Source organism: Diceros bicornis, chromosome 27 (assembly GCF_020826845.1).
Source record: "Diceros bicornis minor isolate mBicDic1 chromosome 27, mDicBic1.mat.cur, whole genome shotgun sequence".
NCBI lineage: Eukaryota > Metazoa > Chordata > Mammalia > Perissodactyla > Rhinocerotidae > Diceros > Diceros bicornis.
Window position 1 is genome coordinate 38,872,681 of NC_080766.1, and position 25,361 is coordinate 38,898,041.

A 25,361-nucleotide genomic window follows, 5' to 3' on the forward strand; every position below is an offset into this window, starting at 1 on the left:
AAAATTGTGTGCATGTAATTCGTATTTAGAAAAAGTTCCTAAATCACATACGCAGGAAAGGAGAGTTGCCTGATGTATCAGACAAGATTCCGCCTAGACACACTTCATGCGAATGGTGCGGATGGGGAGACTGAGATGCAGCAGTTTCCTGAGCTGTGCCAGGGAGAAGGGAAGGACCAAGGATGGGGATCCCAGTGCTCACAACAGGGGAAGGACCATCAGACTTGACTCTATTTGATCCAAAGTGTGTGGGTGTTTCACTGTCTTCATTCACAGCCGTTTATTTAGTTGAGTGTCTATGGAGCTTCTATGACGTCTTCAGCTGTTCTAGGCTTTGGGATGCAGCAATGGAAAACCCCCCAATCAGGTCCGAGGACCCCAGAGCTTACACCTAGTAAGAGGCAAGGTCAGATAGCAAAGCTTCCTGGAGCTTAGCTCCCTCTGTCTTACATCCTGGGCGTCTATCTGCTTGTCCTCTTCCCCCACCCTCTCTGGGGCAGGACCCAGGTCTCCACATTGTGCAGCTGGCCCAGGATGCCAAGCCAGTGCACAGCAAGTCCGCGGGTACACCTGCCAGTGGGACTGGACTCTTTCTTGGGCTGGGGGTGGGAGGGACATGACATGGATGGTTGGGACACCCCTGTGCTGCTCTGGCCTCTCTGGCTACGCGGCGATGATGGGTCCACGGAAAATCTGCCATGTGATGGAGATCAACTCTTCCATGTGATGGAGATCAACTCTTCCATGTGATGGAGATCAACTCTTCCATGGGATTATTAGTCTCCCCCTCTCTCCGGCTCCCCCTTCTCGGTAATCTAGAGTCATAGCGCTTCCTAATATCAGGCCACATCCAGTCCACAGTCTCAGGTAAGTCCCTTTGTGAAGACAGCCTCTGCCAAACCTTCTGACGTGGGTCCCCCCAGCCTAAGCTGTGATTTCAGCGTCCATCCTGAGTGATGCCCGTGTGCAGACTCCATCTTCCCTCTGGACGGTCCAGGGCCCAGCCCGTGTCCAGTTATTGCCGGATCCTGCGGGAGTCACCCAGGAAAGACGGTCTGTGCGGCTGCCTGCTGGTCTGAGGGACCTCGTGCCTTCCCTCCTGAGCTTGTGGCTGTGGCATTCTCTTCACCGCCCGCCCCACCCCCCGCCCCAGCGAGCATGGAAATCAGAGGATGGGTCACACATCCAGGTCAGGGAATCTGTACCCGGTCCCAGCAGCCGGTTATTAAGAACGGGAGACAGAGGCGGTAATTTTACCAGCCACTCCTGCCTGGAAGATAGTGCAGCCTTGTTTTCAGGGCCATGCATAGTTTACCAAAGGATGTTTGGAAAAGGGACTTGTTCGTTTCTAAGCTGTGCAGGTGAGGATGCTGGGAAGCAATAGGCAGGGATGGAGGGGTTGGGTTTTTTGGTAAGGACACTGCTGCCAGTGAACGTGAAACCCGTCATTGCTTCGAGCCTGGGGTAGGAAGACAAGTGTAGAAAGTCTGGACCCCTCTGCAATTTTCGGGTCACTGTAAAGATGCTGAGAATGCGCTTGGAATGAGCTGAAATGACAGGGCTCTGACCACCAACACCACCGAGTCAGTTCCCGTGGGACTGGGGCCAACAGATGACAAGGGGCACAGACTCCCTGTGTCGAAAGCCTCAGAGAAGAAAAGTGCTGGCTCCCAGCTGGGTGGTCCTGGGTGCTCTGGGAACCCTGCACCATCTCTGGTGCTGCAGCTCCTTGCTGGTGGCGACTGCAGGCATCTGACCCAGAAGGACCACAATGGGGTCAGAGTGGAGAGCAGGTGAAGAACGGTGAGCGGTTTTCAAGGCAACACACAGGACTGAGATAAGACACTGAAGAAGGCTCTGTCCTCGAAGCCCAAGAGAGCAGCCCTCACGGTGATGGTGACGTCAGGGCCACATCATCTGCGTTTATATTGACTGGGCTCCCACCAAGGCCGGGCACTGCTGTGTGTCTACACGCAGAGATGACAGCCCTCATGCCGATTCCCTGAGGTCTCTGTGAGGTCTCCAGCCTACAGGTGAGAAACAGAAGATGGGGTTCACATCGCTGGGGAGGCCAGAGTGGGATGTGACCCAAGTCTGTGGAAGCACCTCGGATGCGCCCCTTCCCTCTGATTCCACGTTCCTCTTATCTCTAGTCGTCTCCCTCTCTCTTTCTTTCCTGTTCCTGCCTCTTTTTCTCCCCTCCCTTCCCTCCTCGTTCCTCCTGTCTCTTCTTCACCTCCTCTTCCCCCTTCAGTCCAGTCTGTCTGCCCAGCGTCTATCCTCATCCCTCATGGACTGAGCACTTGGCGGCCCTGGGCACTTGGAGAGACATGAACATTCTCCCTGACTGGGAGCTCTGACAAATATGCCTCCTAAATTACGTGAAAAAGGGCTGTGCTCAGGGTTTTCACGAAACAATCAAGGTGAAGTAAATACTTCACTCATCTCTCTCTGGTTGGTTTCCACTTCTATGTAATAGTTCAGTTAATTGTTTCAAGTCACCCCTGCTAATTCGTAATTCAGGGAGAGGAGCTTCCAGGGGGAAAGACACCCGCTGGGTGGCTGAGGATGTGCCAGGGGGTGGGAATGGTGAAGAAGAGAAGGGAGGGGAGAGGAGGAGAGGGAAAAGGAAGGGAGGAAGAGGGGGAAGGGAGGAGGTGGAAAGGAGCGGGGGAGAGAAGAAAATTTAGCTTGAACTCAGGCTTTCTGGAAGTTCCTGTCATCTTTCAGGAAAGCAGAGCTTTCTTCAGTGAGAAATCTCTCCCTAATTTTTGGGTCAATTTTGGACTTAACTCCTCTCTGAGTCGTCGATTATTTACTTACCCCTGGTCTCTAAGACCTTAAACTCCGAGCTGGGATTTTCCAGTTTAAAGACTACGACAAGAAGCCCTCTGATGGGTCAAGTTCTCCATCATCAACAGGGATGGAGAGATCCTGGCGCAAGAGTGGACAGTATCACCTCTCTCACTGACCAGAAACTGATGATACTATTACCAACCTAGGACATTGCGTCTCTTCTTTATTGTTTTAAAATTTCTGATGACTCCTTTTAAAAAAATAAAATTTACCTAAAATCAGTTATCTAAGAGTAAGTCAAATATCTATCAAGTGATCAGAGATATTAAAAGTTTGGGAAACAGTCAAGGAGTGTTTGGAAAAAACAAATGGTCCAAGGCAGACTCTCTTGTTCTTGCCTATCCCTCCTCTCCAGGTAACCCTCTGGGCATCTGCTCTGTTCACACCTTTCTCTGAACCTCCTCGGGGGAGGCAGTGGCCTTGGGAACAGGTCTGGCACCTGCCCCTTCACTGGACCATAGGGCGATTTTTACCTCGGGGCTGAGGAGGCACAACAGGCCCCTGGTCAGACTGTCTGGATTTGAATTCCAACTCGGCCACTTACTGGTTCTGTGTCCTTGGGGAATTTATCCACTCTTCGAGCCTCAACCTTTTCATCTGTTAAATGAGGGATTATTAATACCTACCTCATAGTGTGGTTGTGGGGATTCCATAACAACACGTGTAGAACGCCTAGCACAGTGCCAGCATATGGGAAGGGCTAGGGCTCCCTTGGGCAGGCTTGTGAAGACTATGGACACCTTCTCAGAATCATATATATATATATTTTTTTTTTTTTGATGAGGAAGATTAGCCCTGGGCTAACATCCGTGCCGGTCTTCCTCTACTTTACATGTGGGAGGCCTGCCACAGCATGGCTTGATGAGTGGTGTGTAGGTCCGCGCCTGGGATCCAAACCTGCAAACCTGGGGCTGCCAAAGTGGAGTGTGCAAACTTAACCAGTATGCCACCAGGCTGGCCCCCAGAATCATATTTTTAAGTGTGTAAAATACAATTCAGAGGATGGCAAAGGAAACCAAATATTGAAATGCATATTGAATCATAATTGTGGAAAAGTAACAGGTGCTTTGTTATGAGCATGTTGTATAATAAGGTCCAGTGGCGGGTCTAATCACCATTGCAATGTCTAAGCAGCGATGAGCAGAAGCGCCGCTGTGCGGCTCCCGGACAGCGGTGTGATGAGGAATGTCTGCGGCTCGTCGGTGATAAGTCACAGGTGCTGCTCACGCCGCTGTAACTCGTTGCCTCGTTTCAATAATGGAAGAAAAGGCTGCATTTCAGTCGGAGCCAGTGAACATAAAACCGCAGCTTCCCGCCCACGTTCACCCGTGGACCCTGAGGGTCGCCTCTCCGGGACCCGCGGTGACCGCCCGCCTGGGGCTGCAGGGCCGGGACGGAAAGAGCTCGCGCCGTGTTCCGAGTCGGGAAGCACGTGCACGGTGTAGACGGCAGAGAGGAATCCTGCGCCTGGCTTTCCGCCCGGCGGTTCTCCCGAGACGCCGGCGCCGGGGGGCGGCGTCTCCGAGGGGGGCTCGTGTCCGGCGTTCTCCTTACTTACCTGGACGTGAGGGTCGGAGACGCTCCGCCTCTCAGAGGAGAGGAGGCCGCGGCGGGACACTCTGCAGATGTCGGGTCCCCTGACCCCGCAGGCCCGGCCTCGAGACAGCTCCGCGTCCAGGGGGGCCCACGCGGCGCAGCGGGGCAGAGGGGCCCCGAGCCCTTTCCCGTCGGTATTTAGGGACCATTTTCCAGCTTTCGGAGCCCGGAGGTTGTCAGTGTGGAGCGGCTTCTAGAGGCTCCTTTTCTCTCCTCCAGCGTCTGCCGGTCACTATCTCCCAGCTCTGACCGGCTGTCCACACAACATCCCGTCCGGGAGGCTGGTCTCCGAACACCCGGTGGTGAAGCCTGATGCTGGGCCCGCCCCCCATCCCTGCTCCCTTCTCCTGTCTGCTAGAAACTGCCCTCCTCAACCTGGGAATGACCTCCAACCCCTCAGTACAGGGGTGGGTGTGAGACCCCAGCGGGCCCAGGACCAAGCCCAGTCCCCTTTCGTAGACTAAGACGGATGCTAAGAAAGATGGACTTGTCTCCTGAAACCCCATGAGTTTCCATGGAGGAAACTCCATGGAGGTGCTCCATGAGCACCGGGAATCCTGTAATCCTGGGGCACCAATGGCACCTTGAACCTTTTGGAGATCTCCCGTTTGAGAATTAAGCTGTCTCAAAGAAAGCAGTAGAGCCAAAAGACAGGGAGAAAGAATCCTGATAGCTTACCCCTGGATCCAGCTGTTCCTGAAGCCTCTCATCCTAGTCCCATAACTGACTGAAGCCAACAAGTCCCCTCTGAGGCTTAAGCCAGTTTGAGCTGAGTTTCTGCTGCTTGCATGTGAAAGAATCCTATTGGTTGTATTTTATAGTAATTCTACTGATGAGCAAACTCTGTGTTAAATAGAACGTTCTGTCCAGAGTCACGGAATCTATCAAGGTGAGACAGCTCACAGGTTCAGGTGACCACACCTGGGCTCATACCTTACAGGAATAAGAGCAGCGACAGGCTTCCCTGCTTCTGAGGTTACAAGGCGTCTCCCTCTGGATCACCACTGCACTGCTGTTGCACTGTCCCCGAGGCCCCTGAGGGAATGGGATTGTTCAGCCCTCTTCCAGACCTCCCCAGGGAACACAGCAGGGACCACGTGTTGAGGGCTCAGCCTTGGCCACAGACCTGTCAGGCCCACAGGGGGCTCCTCCCGGGAGCAGGTCGGGGGCTGGGGCTCTGAGCTCCTGTGTGTGCAGGGGGCACCTCCATCCCCGGTAAGCTTCTGGGAAAGTGCAGCCACGCCCCTGGGGAAGGAGGAGACCACCAGAGGAAAGACCCAGGCTTTTCTGTCCCCAACAGTGACGTTGGCGCTGTGCTCTCTGGATTTCTGACTGAGGGCTCCTTCTGGACCTTCGAAACCCAGCCCTGAGGCCACATCTCCCCTGAGCTTCCCCGAGGGCTGATGCCGGGAGGGGCTGCACACACAGCCCACACTTGCCCAGCAATCCTCCTCACACCCTAGGCCTCTGTGCGGCTGGGAAGGAAGAGGTAGAAGTTGGTCCCGTTTGAAACTCCCATCCTCAGACCTCCCAGAAGTTATTAGCGATGCCAGAAAGAGAAGTGCCTAATTCAACAGATCCGTGGAGCTCTCACGTCATCCGAGAGCATCGTTTCTCTGCCATTTCATCCCACACCAGCATCTGGTCACCAACCTTTGCAAATAGGCGCTGATGTAATTCCATCATTAGTTTCAATGATGGCCAATTTGGGGCTGGTTTTATATTTGAATATTCTCTCCCGTTCCCTCTGCTGATGAAATTTCAAGTCTGAATCATAAGGTTAGGATGAACGGAACCTGATAGATTAGGATAATTGTAAGATTGGAGCTAACAGGCAATTCTGCTCCCCACGCATCAGGCAGAATCTTTACACTGGAATAAAATCTCTACCCTGTCTAGCACAATTGGACTCTGAATGGGAGGAGACAATAAGGCAGCTCTCACCCATCTAGTCAGATTTATGAAAAAGAAGCTGGAGATAAAAGGTACATTTTTTATTCTCCTGGGCAAAATTAATGCCAAGTTACATCTACTAGCTTTCTAAGAGAGAAAAAAGGGTGCAGGGAACAGTGTTGGTGGAATTTGAGACTTGCAAGAGCACCCGTGGCTCCCCAACACAGACTAGACCATCCCCCCACATAGCCTGCTGGAGAACGACGAGGGGACGCTCCCAGGTGTAGTTTTCACAGCAAACCCCCCCGGGTCCTCAGGTTCCGTGACATAACAGTGAGGACACTGAATCCTGAAGGCTCTGCCATCCATTGCATGAAATCCCAACCAGAACTCCTGCCCCACCACCCAAGGCTAGCCCCCTAGGAAGTTGTGGGAACTGTCACATCTTAGGCCGGGAGGGTCCCCCACCCATTGCTAGCGTGACCCAACAGGTCTGTTCCCTCACCTGGGACTCCCACAGCAGTGCTCCCTCCTGGAAGGGCAGGCCTTTCCTATCCTCTCCCAGAGCTGTGAGGCTGCTCCCTGGCTCCATCACTGGACCCCAAACTATGGGGTGAGGAGGAAAGGCTGCTGGCCACCCACAGACCCCTGTGTGTAGGGTGCATTGACTGTGAATAATCCAGACTCATGGAGGGAGGGACAGGACCCTGTGGAGCTGAGAGGACCGTGGTGTACATGAGACACAATCACCATTGGCAACCTGCTCTCCAGCCCTTGTCCTCCCCACCTTCGCTTGGTCCAGAGCAGTCTCCCCCAGAACGTGTGTCCTGAGGTTCCCTTCGGGATGTGGTCACAACCCATCTGCAGAGGGGGTGGTAGAGACAAGCATTGGTGCTCGGTGCCTGTGCTGGAATGAATACTGTCTCCCCAAATTCATGTCCACCTGCAACCTCAGAATGTGATCTTGTGTGGAAATAGGGTCTTTGCAGATATAATTAGTTAAGATGAGGTCGTGCTGCGTTAGGGTGGGCCCCTAATCCTATATGACTGGTGTCCTTATAGGCAGGGAAAACAGACACAGAGACACACAGGGAAGAAGGCATTCTCATCCGGTCTCTCGGTGGCCACAGCCCTCATTCCTCTTGAGTGTACCCCCTGGGAATTGCTGCTCATGGAGACACGTCGTTCAGCTGCCGTAGATGCAGCCAAACTGCTTTCCAAAGTTGTACCCATTCCCACTTCCACCATCAGTGCATGAGAGCTCTGACTGTGCCCCTCATTGTCAACACTCGTCAGTCTTTGGAAGTTTAGCCATTCGAATGGATGTACGATGGTATGTTACTGTGGGTTTAATTTGCGTTTTCCTGTTGGCTAATAATGTTGGGCACCTTTTCTTATGCTTATTGGCCTCTTGAATTTCCTCTATTACAGGGATCTGCACATTTTTCTCTAAGGGCCTGACAGTAAATATCTTTGGTTTACAGGCCATGTGGTCCCTGCCCCAACTACTCAGCTGGCTGTGCTAGAGCAAAAGCAGCCATGGACGATATGTGACAGGGCTGTATTCCAATAAAACTTTATTTATAAAACAAGCTAGGGGGTTGGATTTGGTCTGTGGGGCCTAAATTTTTGGACCCCTGCTTTATTGTAAAACATCTGCTCAAGACTTTTGTCTATTTGTAAATTGGGTTGTCTTTTTCGTATTGATTTATACAGTTCTCTATAAGTTCTGGATCCCAGTCTTGTGTTGTTAATCATTTATCACGTTCTGGAAATTAGAGGAAATTATAGTTATTATATGGGGCCATTACCATAGCTTTGCCCTCCATGTTTCTACCAAAGGCCCCTAAAGGATGAGACACTGTTGTCACAGGGAGTCTTTCTCTGACACATGGGCCTAGGAGAGCTGTCCACCGCCATATCTGCACCGAGTGGCAGACGGTGCCACCACAGCCCGGAGCCCTCTGTCCCTCTGCACCTCTTGCTGAGTCTCACTGTGCCAGGACAGGCTGCGTGAAAAATGGCTCTGACTTGTTAAAATGGACACATTTCCCAGAAGGAATGTAAATTTAATGTGGACAATGAATGTATATGCCACCAGGAACTTTTTTCATTTGAAGGAAATTTTCCAGTCCCTCAGACCAAAGACGGTCAACATGGAGGGAGCTGGTAAGGACGCCTCTTCCATTGTTAGCCAAATGCTTCTTAGGTTGGGCATTGGCTGACAGGTTGATCAAGGGGATATCTACTTCTTGGTTGCTTCACTAGCAAAATAATCATTGTCCTTGCCTTACCAAACTTTTTTTTTTTTTTTTTGTGAGTGAGATCAGCCCTGAGCTAACATCCGTTGCCAATCCTCCTCTTTTTGCTGAGGAAGACTGGCCCTTGGCTAACATCCATGCCCATCCTCCTCTACTTTATATGGGACGCCACCACAGCATGACCTGACAAGTGGTGCATTGGTCCACGCCCGGGATCCGAACCTGGAAACCCCGGGCCGACGCAGCAGAGCACATGAACTTTACCGCTACGCCACCAGGCCGGCCTCCCAAACATTTTTTCATATGTAAGATCCCCAAGGGAGCAAAAGCCAGATATGATGGCATGCCAGGAGTGGTGGTGGTTGCTCTGCTCTGTATCTCATTTGAGCAAACATTATTATCTCACTTTGCAGCAAGGAAACTGAAGCTCAGAGCAGTTACATGACTTGACCACAATCAGAGGTTCAGTAACTGATCAACTCAAGCGCTCTACTCTAAAGCCCACACTCTGCCCCACTGGACCACCACACTCAGATCTGCTTATGAAGATCAGGCTGTTACTGGAAATCTGGTCAAGATCCTGCCCACTATGGATGAGACCTCGAGGTCTACAGACAGGTCAAAAGACTCATCACTCCAGGTTCCCCAACAGGCTAACTGCAAAGCTGGTGTGAAAACCCAAAGCTTGGACCCAAAGTCCCAAGTCTTCCCCATGTCTTCTTTTCTTTATTTAAGTAATTTTGAGTTTCCCATATCAACCATAATGTAAGTTGTGTAAAAACTGCAATTTATTTTGTCTTTTTTCTCCACTCTACCCAGTGTTTATAATAGCGCTGAGCAATTGAGATGTTCCATTTGTTGAACAAATAAGTAGTAAGTGTTTCGATTACACCCTGCAAAGAAGTTTTGATGCTCTTCCTACTTGTCATTCCCTCTCAAGTCTCTGCTCAAGACATAGAGGGTGGCCGGATGCTCAAACATCAGCCAAGACCCAAGGCCAAAAGGCAGCTCACGTTATCAGGCCTCCTTTCCTTGCACATTCCTAAAATCGTAAACATACAATAGTTTATCTCCTTTACAGATACTCTAATCACAAAGAGATACATCAAAATATGGGACATTCTGCTGGTCTCGTCCAGCTTGGCTTTAGCTGGCCAATTACTCTTACTTTCAATTTTACTCAATTTCAAATATGCAGCTCCTTAGGAATGTAGGAAAGCTGTTCTCAGCCCCTAAATGTGGGATGTATCAGTCCTTGTGTTGTTTACTCTTGTGCAATTAGCAATATCTTTTCTGAAAAAAAAGACTTTCAGGACTGAATAAATCTACTTGTGTCATTTTCCCAGAGGCGATGCTGCTTCTTCATGCATGCTCTCATTTTATACTTGGTTTACGGGAAGTTTGGGTAAACAAATCTCTTAGGAGTAATTACTATTCAATTAGGCCAAGGTTTCACGTCTGTGTGAGTCAAGGCCTCTTTTTCAAACCTCTGGGGGGAATTAAGTAGGTCAGGCCTCTGTTTGCAAAGCAAGGCCCAATGCTGACTGCCCTGGGTGTTTTACAAGTTGATGTTAGCACTGGACATCTAGAAAAAGCTACTCAGTTTTCCTTGTTGGCTCTTGCTGCTGGTAAAAGGGCGAGACTGGCTGCCCAGTGGCCTAGGAGCTTCTTCTCCATGTTCATCCTGTAGGAGGTTCCACAGCCCACCAGCATCACCGAGAAGCTTCATGCTGACACAGAGGGAAGGTCACGACACCACCCTCTGGGCCAAAAGGTCATGACACTGTCCATCCCATCGTCAGCCTATTTCAAGTGATGAACCTGGAGTGAGAGCCTCTCTACTGGCAAGAGGTTGTGTGTAATTTATGTTCCCAATTTTTATTATGAAAATGTTCAAATATACAGAAAACATAAAAGAAGAATACAGTGAACGTTTGTATACCCACCGCTTAGATTCACCAATTGTCAAAATATTGCCAAACCATTTGAAATTGAGCTGCACTTTAAATATCTCTGCGTGTATCTCCTAAGAATAAGGACATTCTTTAACACAACCAAAGTAACATTATGAAAAAGAATTTATCTATTTCTTTAAGTCATCGAAGTAATTGGAGTAAAATCGCTCATAATATTTCCTTATTATCCTTTTAAAGTCTATAGGGTCTGTAGTGATGCATCTGTTTCATTCCTGCTGTGACAACTTGTGTCTTGTCTCATTTTTTTCTGAATAAGTCTAGTTAGAGGTTTATCAATTTCATTGATTTTTTTTTTAAACAACCGGCTGTGGGTTTCATTCATGTTATCTTTATTATTTTTTAGTTTTCTATTTCATTGATTCTACTTTTATATTTATTATTTCCTTCTTCCTATTTTTGGGTTTAATTTGCTTTTTTTTTCTTTTCTAGCATCTTACGTTGGAAGTTTAGATCTTTTTTGAGCTATATCCCACAAATTTTTCTCTCACATCATCTGTGAGCACCGTTTCTCTGAAAAATGCTGGCAGACAGAAAGTCAGGGCAATTATAAGCCTTATCTCTTGTATTTCTATTATTAGGGATCACAGTACTGTGCTATCTCTTGTTCAATGTCTGAAAACAATGGTCTAATCTCTTTTGTCCAGTTTTCATGTTGTTTACAGTGAGAGGGGAAGTCTGAGCCTTGTTTTCCCTCATGGCTGGAGGTAGAAGTTCTCATTATTTTTTTAAACTTCCTTTGTTTCAATCATCATTTCCCCCTTGTCATTTATGTGTTTATATTTGTGTTTCTTCCTTTTTTTTCTTAAACAGTGTTGTCTACTTTGTTGTGTTTTTCCCCATGAACTAGATTTGAATTTATTATGCCTACTGCTGTTTTATTTCTAACTCATTAGCTATTGCTTTTATCTTTATTATTTCCTTCTTTTGCTTTCTTTTGGTTTGCTTTTTAAGAACTTTTTCATTTGGAGCTTCCGTGTATTTTCTTTCATTAATTAAAATAATTTTTTAGTAAAGCTAGAACTATGCTTCATGCAATGAGCCCATCATGAATAAATTTGTGCTAAGCAAACAATGCCTTTTGTGAAATTCAAATAATAATCTCATGCTTTACTTTTTTTTAATGATAGCTTTTTTGAAATATAATTCACATACCACAAAATTCACCTTTTCGGAGTATATAATTCAGTGTTTTTATTATTATACTCACAGATTTGTGCAATCATCACCATTATCTCATTTTGGAAGATTTTCATCACCCTAAAAAGAAATATTATATCCATTAGCAGTCTCTCCCCTTCTCCCCTCCTCTAAGACCCTAGCAACCACTAATCTGTCTTCTGTCTTGATGAATTTGCCTATTATGGACATTTAATATGTATAGTATCATACAATATGTGGTATTTTGTGACTGGCTCCTTTCACGTAGCATAATGTTTTCAAGATTCACCCATATTTAGCGTAGATTGGTACTTCATTCCTTTTTGTTGCTGAATAATATTCCAATGAATGGTATATCGCATTTGTTTTCCCATTCATCAACTGATGGATGTTTGGGGTTTTCCACTCCTTGACTATTATGAGTAATGCTTATATGAACATTTGTGTATGGATTTTTGTGCTGACATACATTTTTAATACTCGTGGAGTAGAATTGCTGTGTCATATAGTAACTTTGTGTTTAAATATTTGAGGAACTGCCAAACCGTTTTCCAAAGCCACCGCACTATTTTTAAATACTACCAGCTATGAATGAGTGTTCCAGTTTCTCCACATCCTTGCCAAAACTTGTCATTTTCTGTCTTTTTTAAATTTTTGCCTTCCTAGTGGGTGTGAAGTGTATCAAATTGCAATTTTAATTTGCACTTCTTGAATGACTAATGATGTTGAGCATCTTTTCATGTATCTATTAACTATTTGTATATTTTCTTTGCAGAAATGTCTATTTAAATGCTTTTCTCATTTTTTAATTGAGTTGTCTTTCTATTGTTGAGTTGTTAGTTTTTTTTGTATATTCTGGATACAAGTCCATTATCAGATATACAATTTGCAAGTATTTTCTTTCATTCTGTGGGTTGTCTTTTTCCTTTCTTGATGATGTCCTTTCAAGCACGAGAGTTTTTGATTTAAACAAAGCCCAATTTATATATTTATTCTTTTGTCACTTGTGATTTTGGTATTGTGTCTAAAGCTCTATTACCTAATTCAAGATCACAAAGATTTATTGCTATGTTTTCTTCTAAAAGTTTTATAGTACTACCTCTTACATCTGGGTCTATGATCCATTTTACGTTAATTTTTGTGTATGTTGTGAGATAGGGTTCCAATTTCATTCTTTTACACCTAGAAATCCAATTGTTCCAGCACTATTTGTTGAAAAGTCATACATTAAATTTATTATGGAAAAAAACTCTTCCAATATGTAAATGAATAACTTTTAATTTCATAAAATCATAGGATATTATCTGTAGAAATCTGCTGAGAGGTAACTCAGTCCAAATGCCCTCAGACAGGTCAGTTGATTTACCCAAGGCCATCCTGCACCAATTCTGTTCCCGGCTCATGCACCCAGGATCTGTACCAACCCTGAGACTGTGCAGTCGGTCCTCTACTATGTTGGTGGGCAGAATTAATTTCTCCTTTTGATCCCCACATATTTATATTTCCACCCAGAGACTGCAACTCTCAAAGAACTAGTGAGTCTGGGGGATTGTGGCATGGAGGGTCTGGAGAGAGATTGCTGGTAAACCTTTTATTTGAGAAAATAAAGGCCTGTGGAAGAAGATTCAGGTAGGAGAAGCCGTAGAGTTAGTGCAAGAAGGAATTGTGATTTTTTTTAAATATCCTTCTTTGGAACAGTCTCAGAAAATCAGTGGTATGACGGAAGACCCACTTCTATACAGCAAAGCCACCATACAGGAAAGGCTTCTAGACCTGGGATTGTGGGCAGAGCTGTTCCATCTATCAGTAAACTTGCTGGGTGCAGGAGGTTTTTCACTGGCTCCCTCAACTGCCATTCCTACTCCCTTTTAGTGAGCCTTCCAGGATCACAGATGATAGGACATCTGTGAAAACCCCACTTACAATAGCCAGGATGTTGAATGTGACTTGGATGTTGTCTGTGGCTTAGATTCTGCCAAGCAGATGCCTGCATGAGACTGCTGAGACTAGGAGGATGTAATTAATGTGAGGCAGTGGCCACGCTCAGGGAGACTGGCACTCTCTGCAAGCAAAGCGATAGGCGCCTTGGTTCTCCTGGGGCAGCTTTGTCTGAAGTCTGGCTCTTAGTAACTTAGGTACTAAGCAGCAAGTGATGACAACAGTGGGATTGTTTCTGATGTGTAGCAGTCAGATCTTATACCCTGGGTCTCACTGAGATTCTGAAAACTTGTTAGCACAGTCAAGTGAACTCCTAGCGACCCTGTGTACAGCAGAGCAGAACCCTGCTCCGTCTTTTTGCGTCATCCTCTCTCCTTCCAGTGCTATATCAGACAATGCACTGCTGCCATTCATAGGGTTTTCATGGCTAGTTTCTTTGGAAGTGGGTGGCCAGGTCCTTCTTCCTAGTCTGTCTTAGTCTGGAAGCTCAGCTGAAAACTGTCCTCCATGAGTGACCCTGCTGGTATTTGAAATCCCAATGGCATAGCTTTCAGCATCACAGCAACACACAGCTGCCACAGTATGACAACTGACAGACGGCTGGTGTGGTTCCCCGGCTGGAAACGGACCCAGGCCATGGTGGTGAGAGTGCCAAATCTTAACCACTAGACCACCAGGGCTGGCTTAATAAAGCATCTGGTAAATCACTTTCTTCTTAAACTAAGTAGAGCACATTCTGTAATCTGCCACTACAGGCCTTGACCAACATAACCAGTGATCTCATCAACAATGAAAGAGCAGTTAATAACTTTTCCTGTAAATTATCCTCGAGTCTAGATAAATGTCTTCTGGAAGAGTGAATCTAGAAGGAAAAAATCAAATGATACTAACTGGAATAAGAAATTCAAAAAAGTTGAATGAAACAACAACCCTGAAGACACAGAGGGGGATGAAGAGACTTCTGAAAATGATTTACTACAGAAACCAGACATAGATTATTTTGGAAACAGTTTGCCATCCTGGGTAGAAAACAAGAGGCAGTACTTCCGTGAAACAAGATCAGAAAACCAAAATCTAGGAACAGGCTGTGGTGAGAGAAAAGATGATGAGCATTTAAAGCAGAAAGATAGTAGATAGTACACTATGCGAGGGGCAAGTTTTTCACTAACCCCACGAGTCTCTGGCCCAATGAGTGGGGGTTGATAGTAATTTTAATGTACGAGAGCTTTGAGGAGGGATTAAAATGTGTGAAAATGGCCAGGAGCTTGCTCAGTGGGTCTAATGAGGTACATGCTGACCCAGGGAAGTTCTGCACATGCGTACCACCATCTCCCGGGAGCACCCATGGGAGGTCATGCCTGATCTACTTCTACAGAGACCCAGGAGAGGTTGAAAGGGCAGAACAGGCTGCTGCTGGAAAGGCTGTGACCAAGCGGGAATCACCCAGTGGGTGGATTGCTCAGTTCGGAGTTTCTGCCTACTCCACCCAAGGTTGCATGCAGGCTGGTCTGAAGGCACATGGGAGCCCTCTGTCCTACTCTGCAGTGCCCTGCTGAAGTCTCGGGTGCCCAGCCTGCCCCTGAAGACCAGACCGCAGCCCCCGATGCCCAGGCCACTGAATGGGTGGGAGTGACCTCTGAGTGGTCTTAGCTGCTCTTCACAGACAACGGAAATAAAGTTGATGGAAAATAAACATCAGTCCCTTAAGGAAAAAATGTAACAGGAACCAAGACTATAAGATGTGGAGATAAACAGGTTCAGTGAGATAAGGAAGGTGCTAAGGAAACTGAAATTACAGTAACATGAATGTTTTGGAGGAAGCAAAGAGTACAGTGTTAGATTTGATGTAATGAGATACTTGATTCTTTAAAAAATATAATAAACTCAAGGCAAATATAATCAAGAAAACAGGGGAAAATGAACCAATATAGAAGTGAGAAAAGGATAAAATAGATAAATTTCTGGCAAATATAATCAAGAAAACAATAAGCAAATAAGAAATTAGAGATGAGAAATTTCAAGAAAAAAAGAGCCGGAAGGAGACATGTATAATCAAAGAAATGTAGGAGACATACCAACCCATTTGTAATGTGTGGACTCAAACCATAAACAAGTAGGAGGTAATTGGGGAAATGTGAACATTGAATGGATATTTGATGATATTAAGAAATTATTGTTAATGTTTTAGGTAGGCAGTGACAGTTTCATTATTTTTTAGAGACCTTGTATTTTACAGCTGTTTGCTGAAATATTTATAGATGAAATTATGATAATGGGATTTGTTCAAAATAATGTGGGAGGGGAGGCAGTGAGCGACCAAGCAAATGAGGATGTAAGTAGAATGAAGTTGCCCATGAGTTGATCAGTATTGGAGCCAGAGGATGGGAACACTAGTACATTGTACTATTCTCTCAAATTTTGTATAATGAAAAGTTTTAAAAATTAAACTAAGGTGAGAACAAATGTGATAGGAATGTGTGATATTCTACTCCATACAAAATATAATTGGAAACCTTTTTAAAAGAGGAGGAGGATGTAATTTTCTGGGCTTCTTACCAAAATTGACACAAGAAGATTTAAAATGTCAATAGTTTACTTACCACAGGAGAAATTTAAGATACAGTTAATGTATCTCAAAAGTTTCTTTTAAACTTTTAAGGAATGGGGTTACATTAAGTACTCTAAAGCATAGAAAAAGATGGAAAGCTACACAATCTATTTCATGAAGCTAATTCAACCCTGATTCCAGCACCTAACAAAGATAATACAAAAAAAGAAAACTATAAACCAGCCTCAGGTAGGAGTAATTTAAAAATCCTAAATAAAGTAGCTGCAAAGTAAATCATATCTTAAAAGACTTTTCTATCGTGATCTAGGAAAACTTGGCTTGGGATTGCGGAAAGGTTCAATATTAGGAAATCTGACATTACAATGCTTTATGTCAGTAGCACCCACTTTTAATAGTGGCATAAAGGGCATTAAATAACACCTAAAACACATTCTTGAATTTTAAAAAATCCTGAGGGAAAACTAGAACAAAAGGGTACTTCTTTCACATTATAATAATTACATAAATGAATGGCCAACATTTTACTTAATAGGGAAACAGTGAAGGTATTCCTATTAAAATCAGAATCAGGACAGGTGTGTCTGCTTCAAGCATTACTATTTCACATTGCTTAAGAAGATCTGACTCATGTAATAAGATCTGAAAGAGAAATACGAACTATAACTGTTGGAAAGGAGAAAACAAAAATTTATTATATCCCAACGATATGATTAGCTAAACTAAACATCTAAGGGAATCAACTCCTGGAATTTAAAAGAAAGCTCATCAAAGAGGCCAGATTGAAAAAATAATACATGTGCAACAGTCAATAGCTTTTTGATAGACCAACATGAAGCAAACAGAAAATATACTCTCATTGGTGGAAAAGATTTCATTTTTATCAGCAACAGGAATTAAAAAACACAACTTGACTGAGACAGAACACAAACATAGTGGACAAACAGCACATAATGAAACCTTATGCAGCCATTAAAAATCAGTAATGATGCATGAAAATCGTTCTGGAAAAAACAAAACAGAATAAACGAAACCCAGAATCCATGAGTATATTCATTATGATTCCTTTTTGTAGAATAGAGATTTGTATATAGTTTCAGAAAAAAAAACAAAAAATATTGCAAGTAAACCTAAGAGATTTTAATAATAATTATTCCCATGAGATGGATTTTCAGATCATTTTAATTTTCTCCTTACTTTCAGGCTATATTATCCACAACAAGCAAACATTACTTTTGAAGTCAGAAAAAAATTTTAAGTTGTTGAATTGCCTTGATTTTAAAACCAGTCAACTGAAAAATAATAATTTTATTGGCTACTTATAATTTTCAAGATTCAAGATTATGCATCTCTGAATCAACCTGGGGATGAGAGCTTCTGTAAAATGTGAGTAATACCCAAGAGCAAAGAGACTGGGATAAAGTTCAAATGGACGAGAGTGGAAATATTTCTCTGGCTTTCCCGAGCTGGCCAGTCTGTGTAGAAACTAATTTAAGAATATGAAGGTGAGATCATTGCAGGTGTTCTTTTAAAGTAGAGTATAAATTTATAATGCTCTGGCCGACAAAATTGGAAAGAAGACCAGATTTTAAAAGCCTTAGATATTCTCTTTGTCGATGCTCATCTTATTTATCTTCAAATAAAAGTATTTATATTCCTTCTTTCTGCCCCTTAGGCTCTGGCTCTGGGTTAAGAAATGTCTCGTAAACTTCAGAAGAGGAGAAAAACATAAGATGATAGTACATACTGTTCTATTTTTGTAAGACTATAAATATTTTAACTTCTAGAAGAGACCACCTATCATGAAAACTTCAGATCTTCTTAAGTCTTATAAAAATGAACTATAAAGTTTGTTGTAGTTTCCAAACTCAAGTAGTGTGTGCCAGATTGGCTTAAAACATTTGGAAATAAACATCCTGAATGTTTGCAAAAGGTCAACATACTGGAAAAGAGCAATCTCAAACTCAAAAGCTGCAAAGTAAGAGATGCTGTCAATCCAAAAATTAACACTTGAACTTGGCTAAATCATTTTAATAAAATCAACAGGTTATGCCACTGTACAGACAAATCGTAATACTTTCTGCTGATAATCCAATAAATATTTATGAAGTACCTGCTATTTACAAACAATTGTGGTAAGCACTGTAGAAAGAATTGTAAAATATCTCAAGGAATTTAGAGAGCAACCAGAGGGAAAGACAAGTACAGAAATATGTAGGAGAACCCCTACAAATGAACATGAAAATGGTACCAAACAACCTAATTTTAAACATGGGCAAAAGACTTGAACAGACGCTTCACAAAGGAAGATACAGGAAAGGCCAGTAAGCATATGAAAAGTTGCTCAACAGTGTTAGTCATCAGAGAAATGAAAATTAAAACTACAGTGAGATGCCATTTCACACGGACCAGAATAGCTAAAATAAAAAATGATTGACAACACCAAATGGTGGCCAGGATATAGAGAACTGGAACTATCATACATTACTAGGAGGGGGTGAAATGGTAAAACCATGTTAGAAATCTGCTTGGCAGTTCCTTTAAAGTTAAATATTCATCTACCCTATGAGCCAGCAATTCTGTTTCTAGGTATTTACCCAAGAGAAATGAAAACATGTCTACAGAAAGGCATATCCAAGAACATTTATTTTCAATAACCAAAAAAATAAATTTCCATTAACTGGAGGATGGATAAACAAATTGTAGCAGATGCATGCAATGGAATACTACTCAGCAATAAAAAGGAACAAATTACTGATAGGTGCAATAACACTGATGCACCTCAAAAACATTGCATTCGGTGACAGAAGTCACACACACAAAGAATAAATACTGGAAGAATCCATATATTCGGAACTCTAGAACCGGCAAAGCTAATCTATGGTGATAGAGGTCGGAGAGTGGTTGCCTCCAAGGTTGTGAGGGTGGGCCAATAATTAACTGGAAAGGGGCAGAAGGAAATGGTCCGTGGTGGCGGATATGCTCTAGATCTTGATGAGGTGATGGTTACACAGGTGTATAATCGTCCAAATTTATCGAACTAAACACTTAAGAGCTGTGCATTTGATTGTATTTAAATATACTTCAATTTTTTAAAAAAGTGCTCAGAAAAGGTAAAAATAGAAATAGTAGACATTTGACATTTGTGAGTTTGCATTGAAAGGACTACAAAAATCCTCGTATTTGTTGTCTTAGCTCAGGCTACTATGACAAAATACCTTAGACCGGGTGGTTTAAACAAGACATTTATTTCTCGAAGTTCTCAAAGCCGGAAGTCCAAGATCAAGGTGCCAGCAGATTTGGCTCTTAGTGAGGGTCCTCTCCCTGGATTGCAGATGGCCGCCTTCTTGCTGAATCCTTACAGGGAGGAGAGAGGAAGCTCTGGTGTCTCTTCCTCTTCTTATAAGGACACTAATCCTGTTATGGAGGGTCCCACCCTCATGACTTCATCTAACCCTAATCCCCTCCCAAAGGTCCCACCTCCTAATACCATCATATCGGGGATTAGGGCTTCAATATATGAACGGGGCGGGGGGGGGGGGAGCACAAACATTCAGTCCATACCATTTGTTAATATCACCATAGAACACAGCTTTGCCAATAAAATACTTACTGTCATCCAAGAAGATCAGGAGTGAGCACTGGACCATGAAGCCACAATGAGGCCAGATGCTGTGTGGACGCAGGAACCACTTCTGGGACCATCCCTGGAGGGTCTGAGATTCAAACAGGTGTCTCAAAAAAATTATAATTCACCACACGTCATGAACCTCTACAGTAGCTTGCAAATACTCGAAAGAGGGGAATTTTAAATCCAAAACCAAAATTACTGTGCAAGACAGAATATTAGAAACACCAGATGAAGCCATGGAAAATGTTTTAAGTGAGGTTTAAAACAACAGAGAAATCCTGCCTCCTGAGGAATAGAACCATATTAACATATTTACCCATCATATTGTCACCACTCCGCAGAGTCTGGCCCCATCCAAAATGGATGAAGTTTAAATTGGTTCTGTGATCTGAAATGAACGCTCGGAACACTTTACTGGAATACTTCATTTCTTCATTAAGATATACCCCTTAAGAGCCTTTAAAAATTTTTACCACGTTGTCTAGTGTGTTTCTGGTCAGGATATCTTGTTGGAATATAAATGATGAAAATAAAGTATTGCCTTAGAAGAGAGTTTGTACATATCAGGCAATAATAGACACTAGTTAACTTCAGTGTGTTTACAACATTGGTCTTCAACACTTTCCCTGCCCTAATGTGTGAAGAGCGAGACATCATTGCCCGTCAGGACTGATGCCTCCATAAGACAGTGGTGTTCTGAAGAGGGGAGCCATGTGAAGACCTTCCGGAGTTGGGTGGGGGCAGTTATAATATATAGCTCCCCTCTCTCACCAGGGGAATCCCATCAGAGATTAAACTAATCAAACACCATTATGCCTCTTATGTTTTTTGCTCAGGCCCAAGGCCATCCTTGATCCTTCTCTTTCTCCCCAACACCCTATGTGGTCTGGCCCTATTCCTCCTCTGCCTCAGCCTCCCACTTCTCTCTCTTTCCTCCAAGTCCAGCCACAAAGACCTCCTTGCTATTCTTGAACATGCCCAATGCTCCTGCCTTAAGACCTTTGCAGTGGCTGTTCCATCTGCCTGACACTCTGTTCAGATGCCCCAATGACTAACTCCTTCACCTCTTGCAAGCCTTTTCATAAAGGCCATCCTCTTAGCAGGGCTGACCTTGACCATCCTTGTTTAAAACTGCAATCTGTCCTGCCACCAACAAGTTCTAGGCCCTTCTCCCCTGCTCTGTTTCCTTTCTTTCCAGTGCACTTATCACCTTCAACATACTGTGATATTTGCTTATCTTCGTATATTTATCACTTATTGTATTATACTTATTATTTATTATACTATTATTTTATTACATTTATTGTTTACTGACTGTTCCACCTGCTACAATGGAGTGCCTCATGGCAGGGGTCTTTGTTTGTTTGATTCATTGACATCTCCTAAGCACCTAGGACCCTACCTGTCCCATAGCAGGTGCTCCAAAAATATTTATCAAATGAATGAGTGTGTATTTTTCTATACTCCTCTAGCTAACATAAATAATGACTATAATATCACTATTGTAAGCATTTCTCTCCTCATTTCTTCCCTCCATCTACCCAACCCTCCATTCAAGGGAGATTTATAAGTAATGTGTTAAAGTAATTCATAAGTAATGAACATCAAAGACCAGATTAGCAGGTTGAGTGGTCTGGAAAGCCTGTGAGGGAAAACAACTCGGAAAGCAGTGCTTGACCCCACGTTTCTCTACCCTATGAACTGTGTATGGTGTGTCTACACAAGGACAAGGTCTCCAGCCCTGTCCTGTTATCTCCTTCTCCCTCCACTTCTCTTATTCTGGTGTAGCTCCTACCCAGCCAGCAAAGTGAGGAAATGATGCAGAAAGCATTCGAGTGAGTCTTTTCTTGAACTTGGACTCCAATCAATCTGAAAAGTCAAGTAGAATAAGGTCAGTGACATTGGTTTGTCATGTGTGGTAGATAAACTGGTTCATCTCATTTGATGGTAAGGAAAAGACTCATTCAGGCCACCTTTAAAACTAGGGTTTTCTAATTTATTTAAGGAATCACTTGGTAATAAGGAATATAGGGGGAGGAGAGAATCTAAGGTACTACTGGTCCCACAGAGGATGAACCTGGGAGGCTAGTCAGGACTGAAGGTGGCTCTGGGTTCCATGTTGTCTTGTCCCACTAGAATCAAGAATTCTTGGATCTTCACTATGGTGCTCCCATTAGCATGGATCCCCTACTGTCAGTTGGTTGCTGCTTCTCTCTAGGTGTCTCCTTGATTCTCCTTTTGGTACCAGCTGACTGCTTCCACCCATGTCTCCAGGAGAGAGAAGGTGACCATCCTTGCTAATTGTTATGGTCCCTGCTTAGGGCTTTTATCCTACAGCCCTTCAGAGGTCATCACTCATCACTCATTACAAAGTGGCTGCCCTTTTTTTGGGCAGGACTCCCAACCAACTCCATCTCTCCAAGGATGAGAATTATGATATGGGAATTATGATATGGGACATTGCAGTTAATTTTATGTGTCAACTTGACCAGGCCACAGGGTACCCAGATATTTGGTAAAACATTATTCCGGGTGTTGCTGTGAGGGTATTTCTGGATGAGATTAACATTTAAATCAGTAGACTGAGTAAAGCAGATTGCCCTTCCTAATGTGGATGGGCCTCACCCAATCAGTTGAAGCCCTGAATAGAACAAAAAGGCTGAATAAGAGGGAATGCCTCCTGCCTGTGTGAACTAGGACATTGGTCTTTTCCAGCCTTCAGACTCAGACTGAAACACTGGCTCTCCTGGGTCTCCAGCTTGCTGACTGCAGATCTTGGGACTTCTCAGCCTCCATAATTGCATGAGTCAATTCCTTATAATATATATGTATCTATCCTGTTGTTCTGTTTCTCTGGAAAATCCTGACTAATATAGACATGGTCACCCATGAATAAAAACAGATTAGAGGTACTTCCCTCAGCTTAGCTGTGGGCTAAGCAGTTGCTTTCAGAAGGGGCAGCCATGGCAGGTGTGTAAGATATAGCCTCTGCACAATCCACATGGCTGCGTGAGCCAGACAGAGGGCCCAGTGGGCTTCTGTGTTTGACCGCTGCTGTGGTCAAATCTTCTTTTGAGACCATTCTCCTCAGGACCTCTGGGGCTGCAGCAAGCCCCCTGCACTGCCCCAAATGTCCAGGGTCCCAGGCTCTGAATCTTTAGCTCTGCTTGCAACACATTTTTCCTGTACCTCCTGCCCAACAGCCTAACTCTCCAGCTTTCAGTTCCGGGAGGATGTTGACAGCTTAGCAGCATCACTACAAAACAGTCCTTCTGGTTTCCAGTAACTCCCTAACTCCCCGACTATGGCATCCAGAACAACCCAAATCCCATTTCTACAAGGTCCAGAATGGATCTTGATAAGCACCAAGAAGAATGCAGAAAAGACCCACTGGCTCAACAGAACACCCACATTCCCTAGGGTTCCCCTTAGAGAGAGTATAGAGGGTAAAGGTGGTGACCATGTATAGGAAAGGAAAACAAAGATTCTCAAGGCTGCATGAAGCCTAGAAAGTTCCATGGATGTAGCCACATCCACAAGTACTTCGCATTGGGAAAATTACACGCATCGGGCTTATCAATTGAGAAAATAACATGCTGGCTGCTGTCGCCTTGCATTCCACACGCTGGGCAGCAGGGACGGAAAGCTACTTGGAATTAAGTGGATCCCTTGATGTTTGTTTTCAACAGATATTTGCTGAATGCCTACTACGCACCGAACTCCGTGGTGAGAGCAGGCCCCATCCTGTTGGTGTTTTCATTTCAGTCTCTCAAGTTAAGGTGTCCTTAACTTAAGGAATTTAAAGCACAGGGACAGGCCTCCACAGGTCCAGGGGAGTCGGCTGAGTCTCTGATTCACTTCTCCATCCAAGAATAAAAATAGAGGCTGATCCATTAAAATGATCCTGGGAGATTAAAGAATTTCTAAGCCAAAACAAGACCCGAGATAAGCTGCCTACGTGTGAGCGAGGAGGCACATGGGTTCCAGGATGCCAGCAGCGTCCGGGAAGGGCCCCCAGCAGCCTGATGAGACTTGCCCTGGCGGCTCTTCCCTTCCAAGGTCCTGTCGCATCTACGCGGGAGGGGAGTGGCGGTACGCTTGGCAGAAAGCCCTCCATGCCGCCGGCATCCTTCTCACATGGTCTCTGCCTCCATCTTTTTCTGCTTGGTAATTTCCAGTTAAAACTCCCTCTTGGTCTTGTTGTAAAGGTCTATTCTACTCCTCACAAGAGCCTGTATAACCAAATTACTCTCCTCCATTTGCTGAGCTTTGATATTTCCCCTGCCTCCTAGGAGAATCGGATTGGATCATTCTTTCGCTTCAACGTGGATTTCATGTCCTCTCAAGGGTTCACCCAGCTTGGCCCAGGAAGGAGGGAAATGCTGAGGCATGAAGCAGGACCCCTCTACACCAGGCGGCAGCTGGGGGAGGTCTTCCTGGAGGAGGGCATATGTACAGGGCCCCCCACACTGGAGTCTGTCCCCTGCATGGGCTGATGGGCACAAACCCCAAGACAGCGCATCTAGTCTGGGCCCACCGCCTCTCTACCAACCAACCACCTGCAAAGATGGGAAGACTAATCATGAACCTCTTTGCGGTTTTTTTTTTTTCGGGTTTTGAAGAGCCAGCTACTGTACTGTTTTACTTTAGAAAGACACTAGATTTGGAACCAGAGGACGTGAGTTCTAGTCCTCCTCTGCCTCTCATCATCCACGTTCCCTTGGACAATCTCTGAGCCTCAGTTTCCTCACCTGCAACCCATAGGTAATTGTTCTCCTTGCTTCACAGGCCTGTTGGGAGGATCCAAAAGAGATAATACACTTGAAAATGCTTTGTCAAGTCTACAGTACCTGGTAAAAAGGAATTTATTGTTGTGCTTATTATTATTATCTTTCATTCCAAAGGGACGTCTTAACCTTGGCCTTAGGGAAATGGTTTTACATATTTTTTATTTTTTATCCAACGCATTCACCCACTGCCACAAATTATGCAACTGAGTTTCCCACATTTGGGGAAATTGCAGAGGTCAGCACAGCCGGAGTGCAATAGATGAGCCTTGTCCTGGGAAAACCACGTTCGTGATCGTGGCTGTTCCCCAAAGTGACTGACTGTGTTTTAGGAATCCTAGTGAAATGGATATGAAGGTTTTGGTAACTTCTATCAGAAGGGAGGAAGAGAGCCAGTGGCCTTTTATTTGATCACAGATAACCCAATGTACCAGCTGAACAGAGCCTCAGAATTGCCCAGCCCAGCGCACAGCGCTCGCTGTACAGAGCCCTCCACACACGCTTGGTAGTGGTGCTGATGTTGGTAAGACCCCCCGTGTATTGAGCTCTCACTAGGCATCTGCCACTCTGCTAAGATCTCTGTGTGCTTTGTCACACGAACCCTCAGAACAGCACTGAGAGATCACAAGTCCACAAATGTCTCCACTTGACACACGAGAAGAGTGCGTCTTCACAAGGTAGGGCCCTTCCCTCAGTCCC

At 44.6% G+C, this 25,361-nt stretch overlaps 1 pseudogene; it reads right to left on the bottom strand.

Annotated features, from left to right (window-relative positions):
• Positions 1 to 24,805: 24,805 nt before the first annotated feature.
• LOC131393052 (U1 spliceosomal RNA) lies at positions 24,806 to 24,983 on the bottom strand (annotated as a pseudogene).
• Between the last annotated feature and the right edge of the window lie 378 nt (positions 24,984 to 25,361).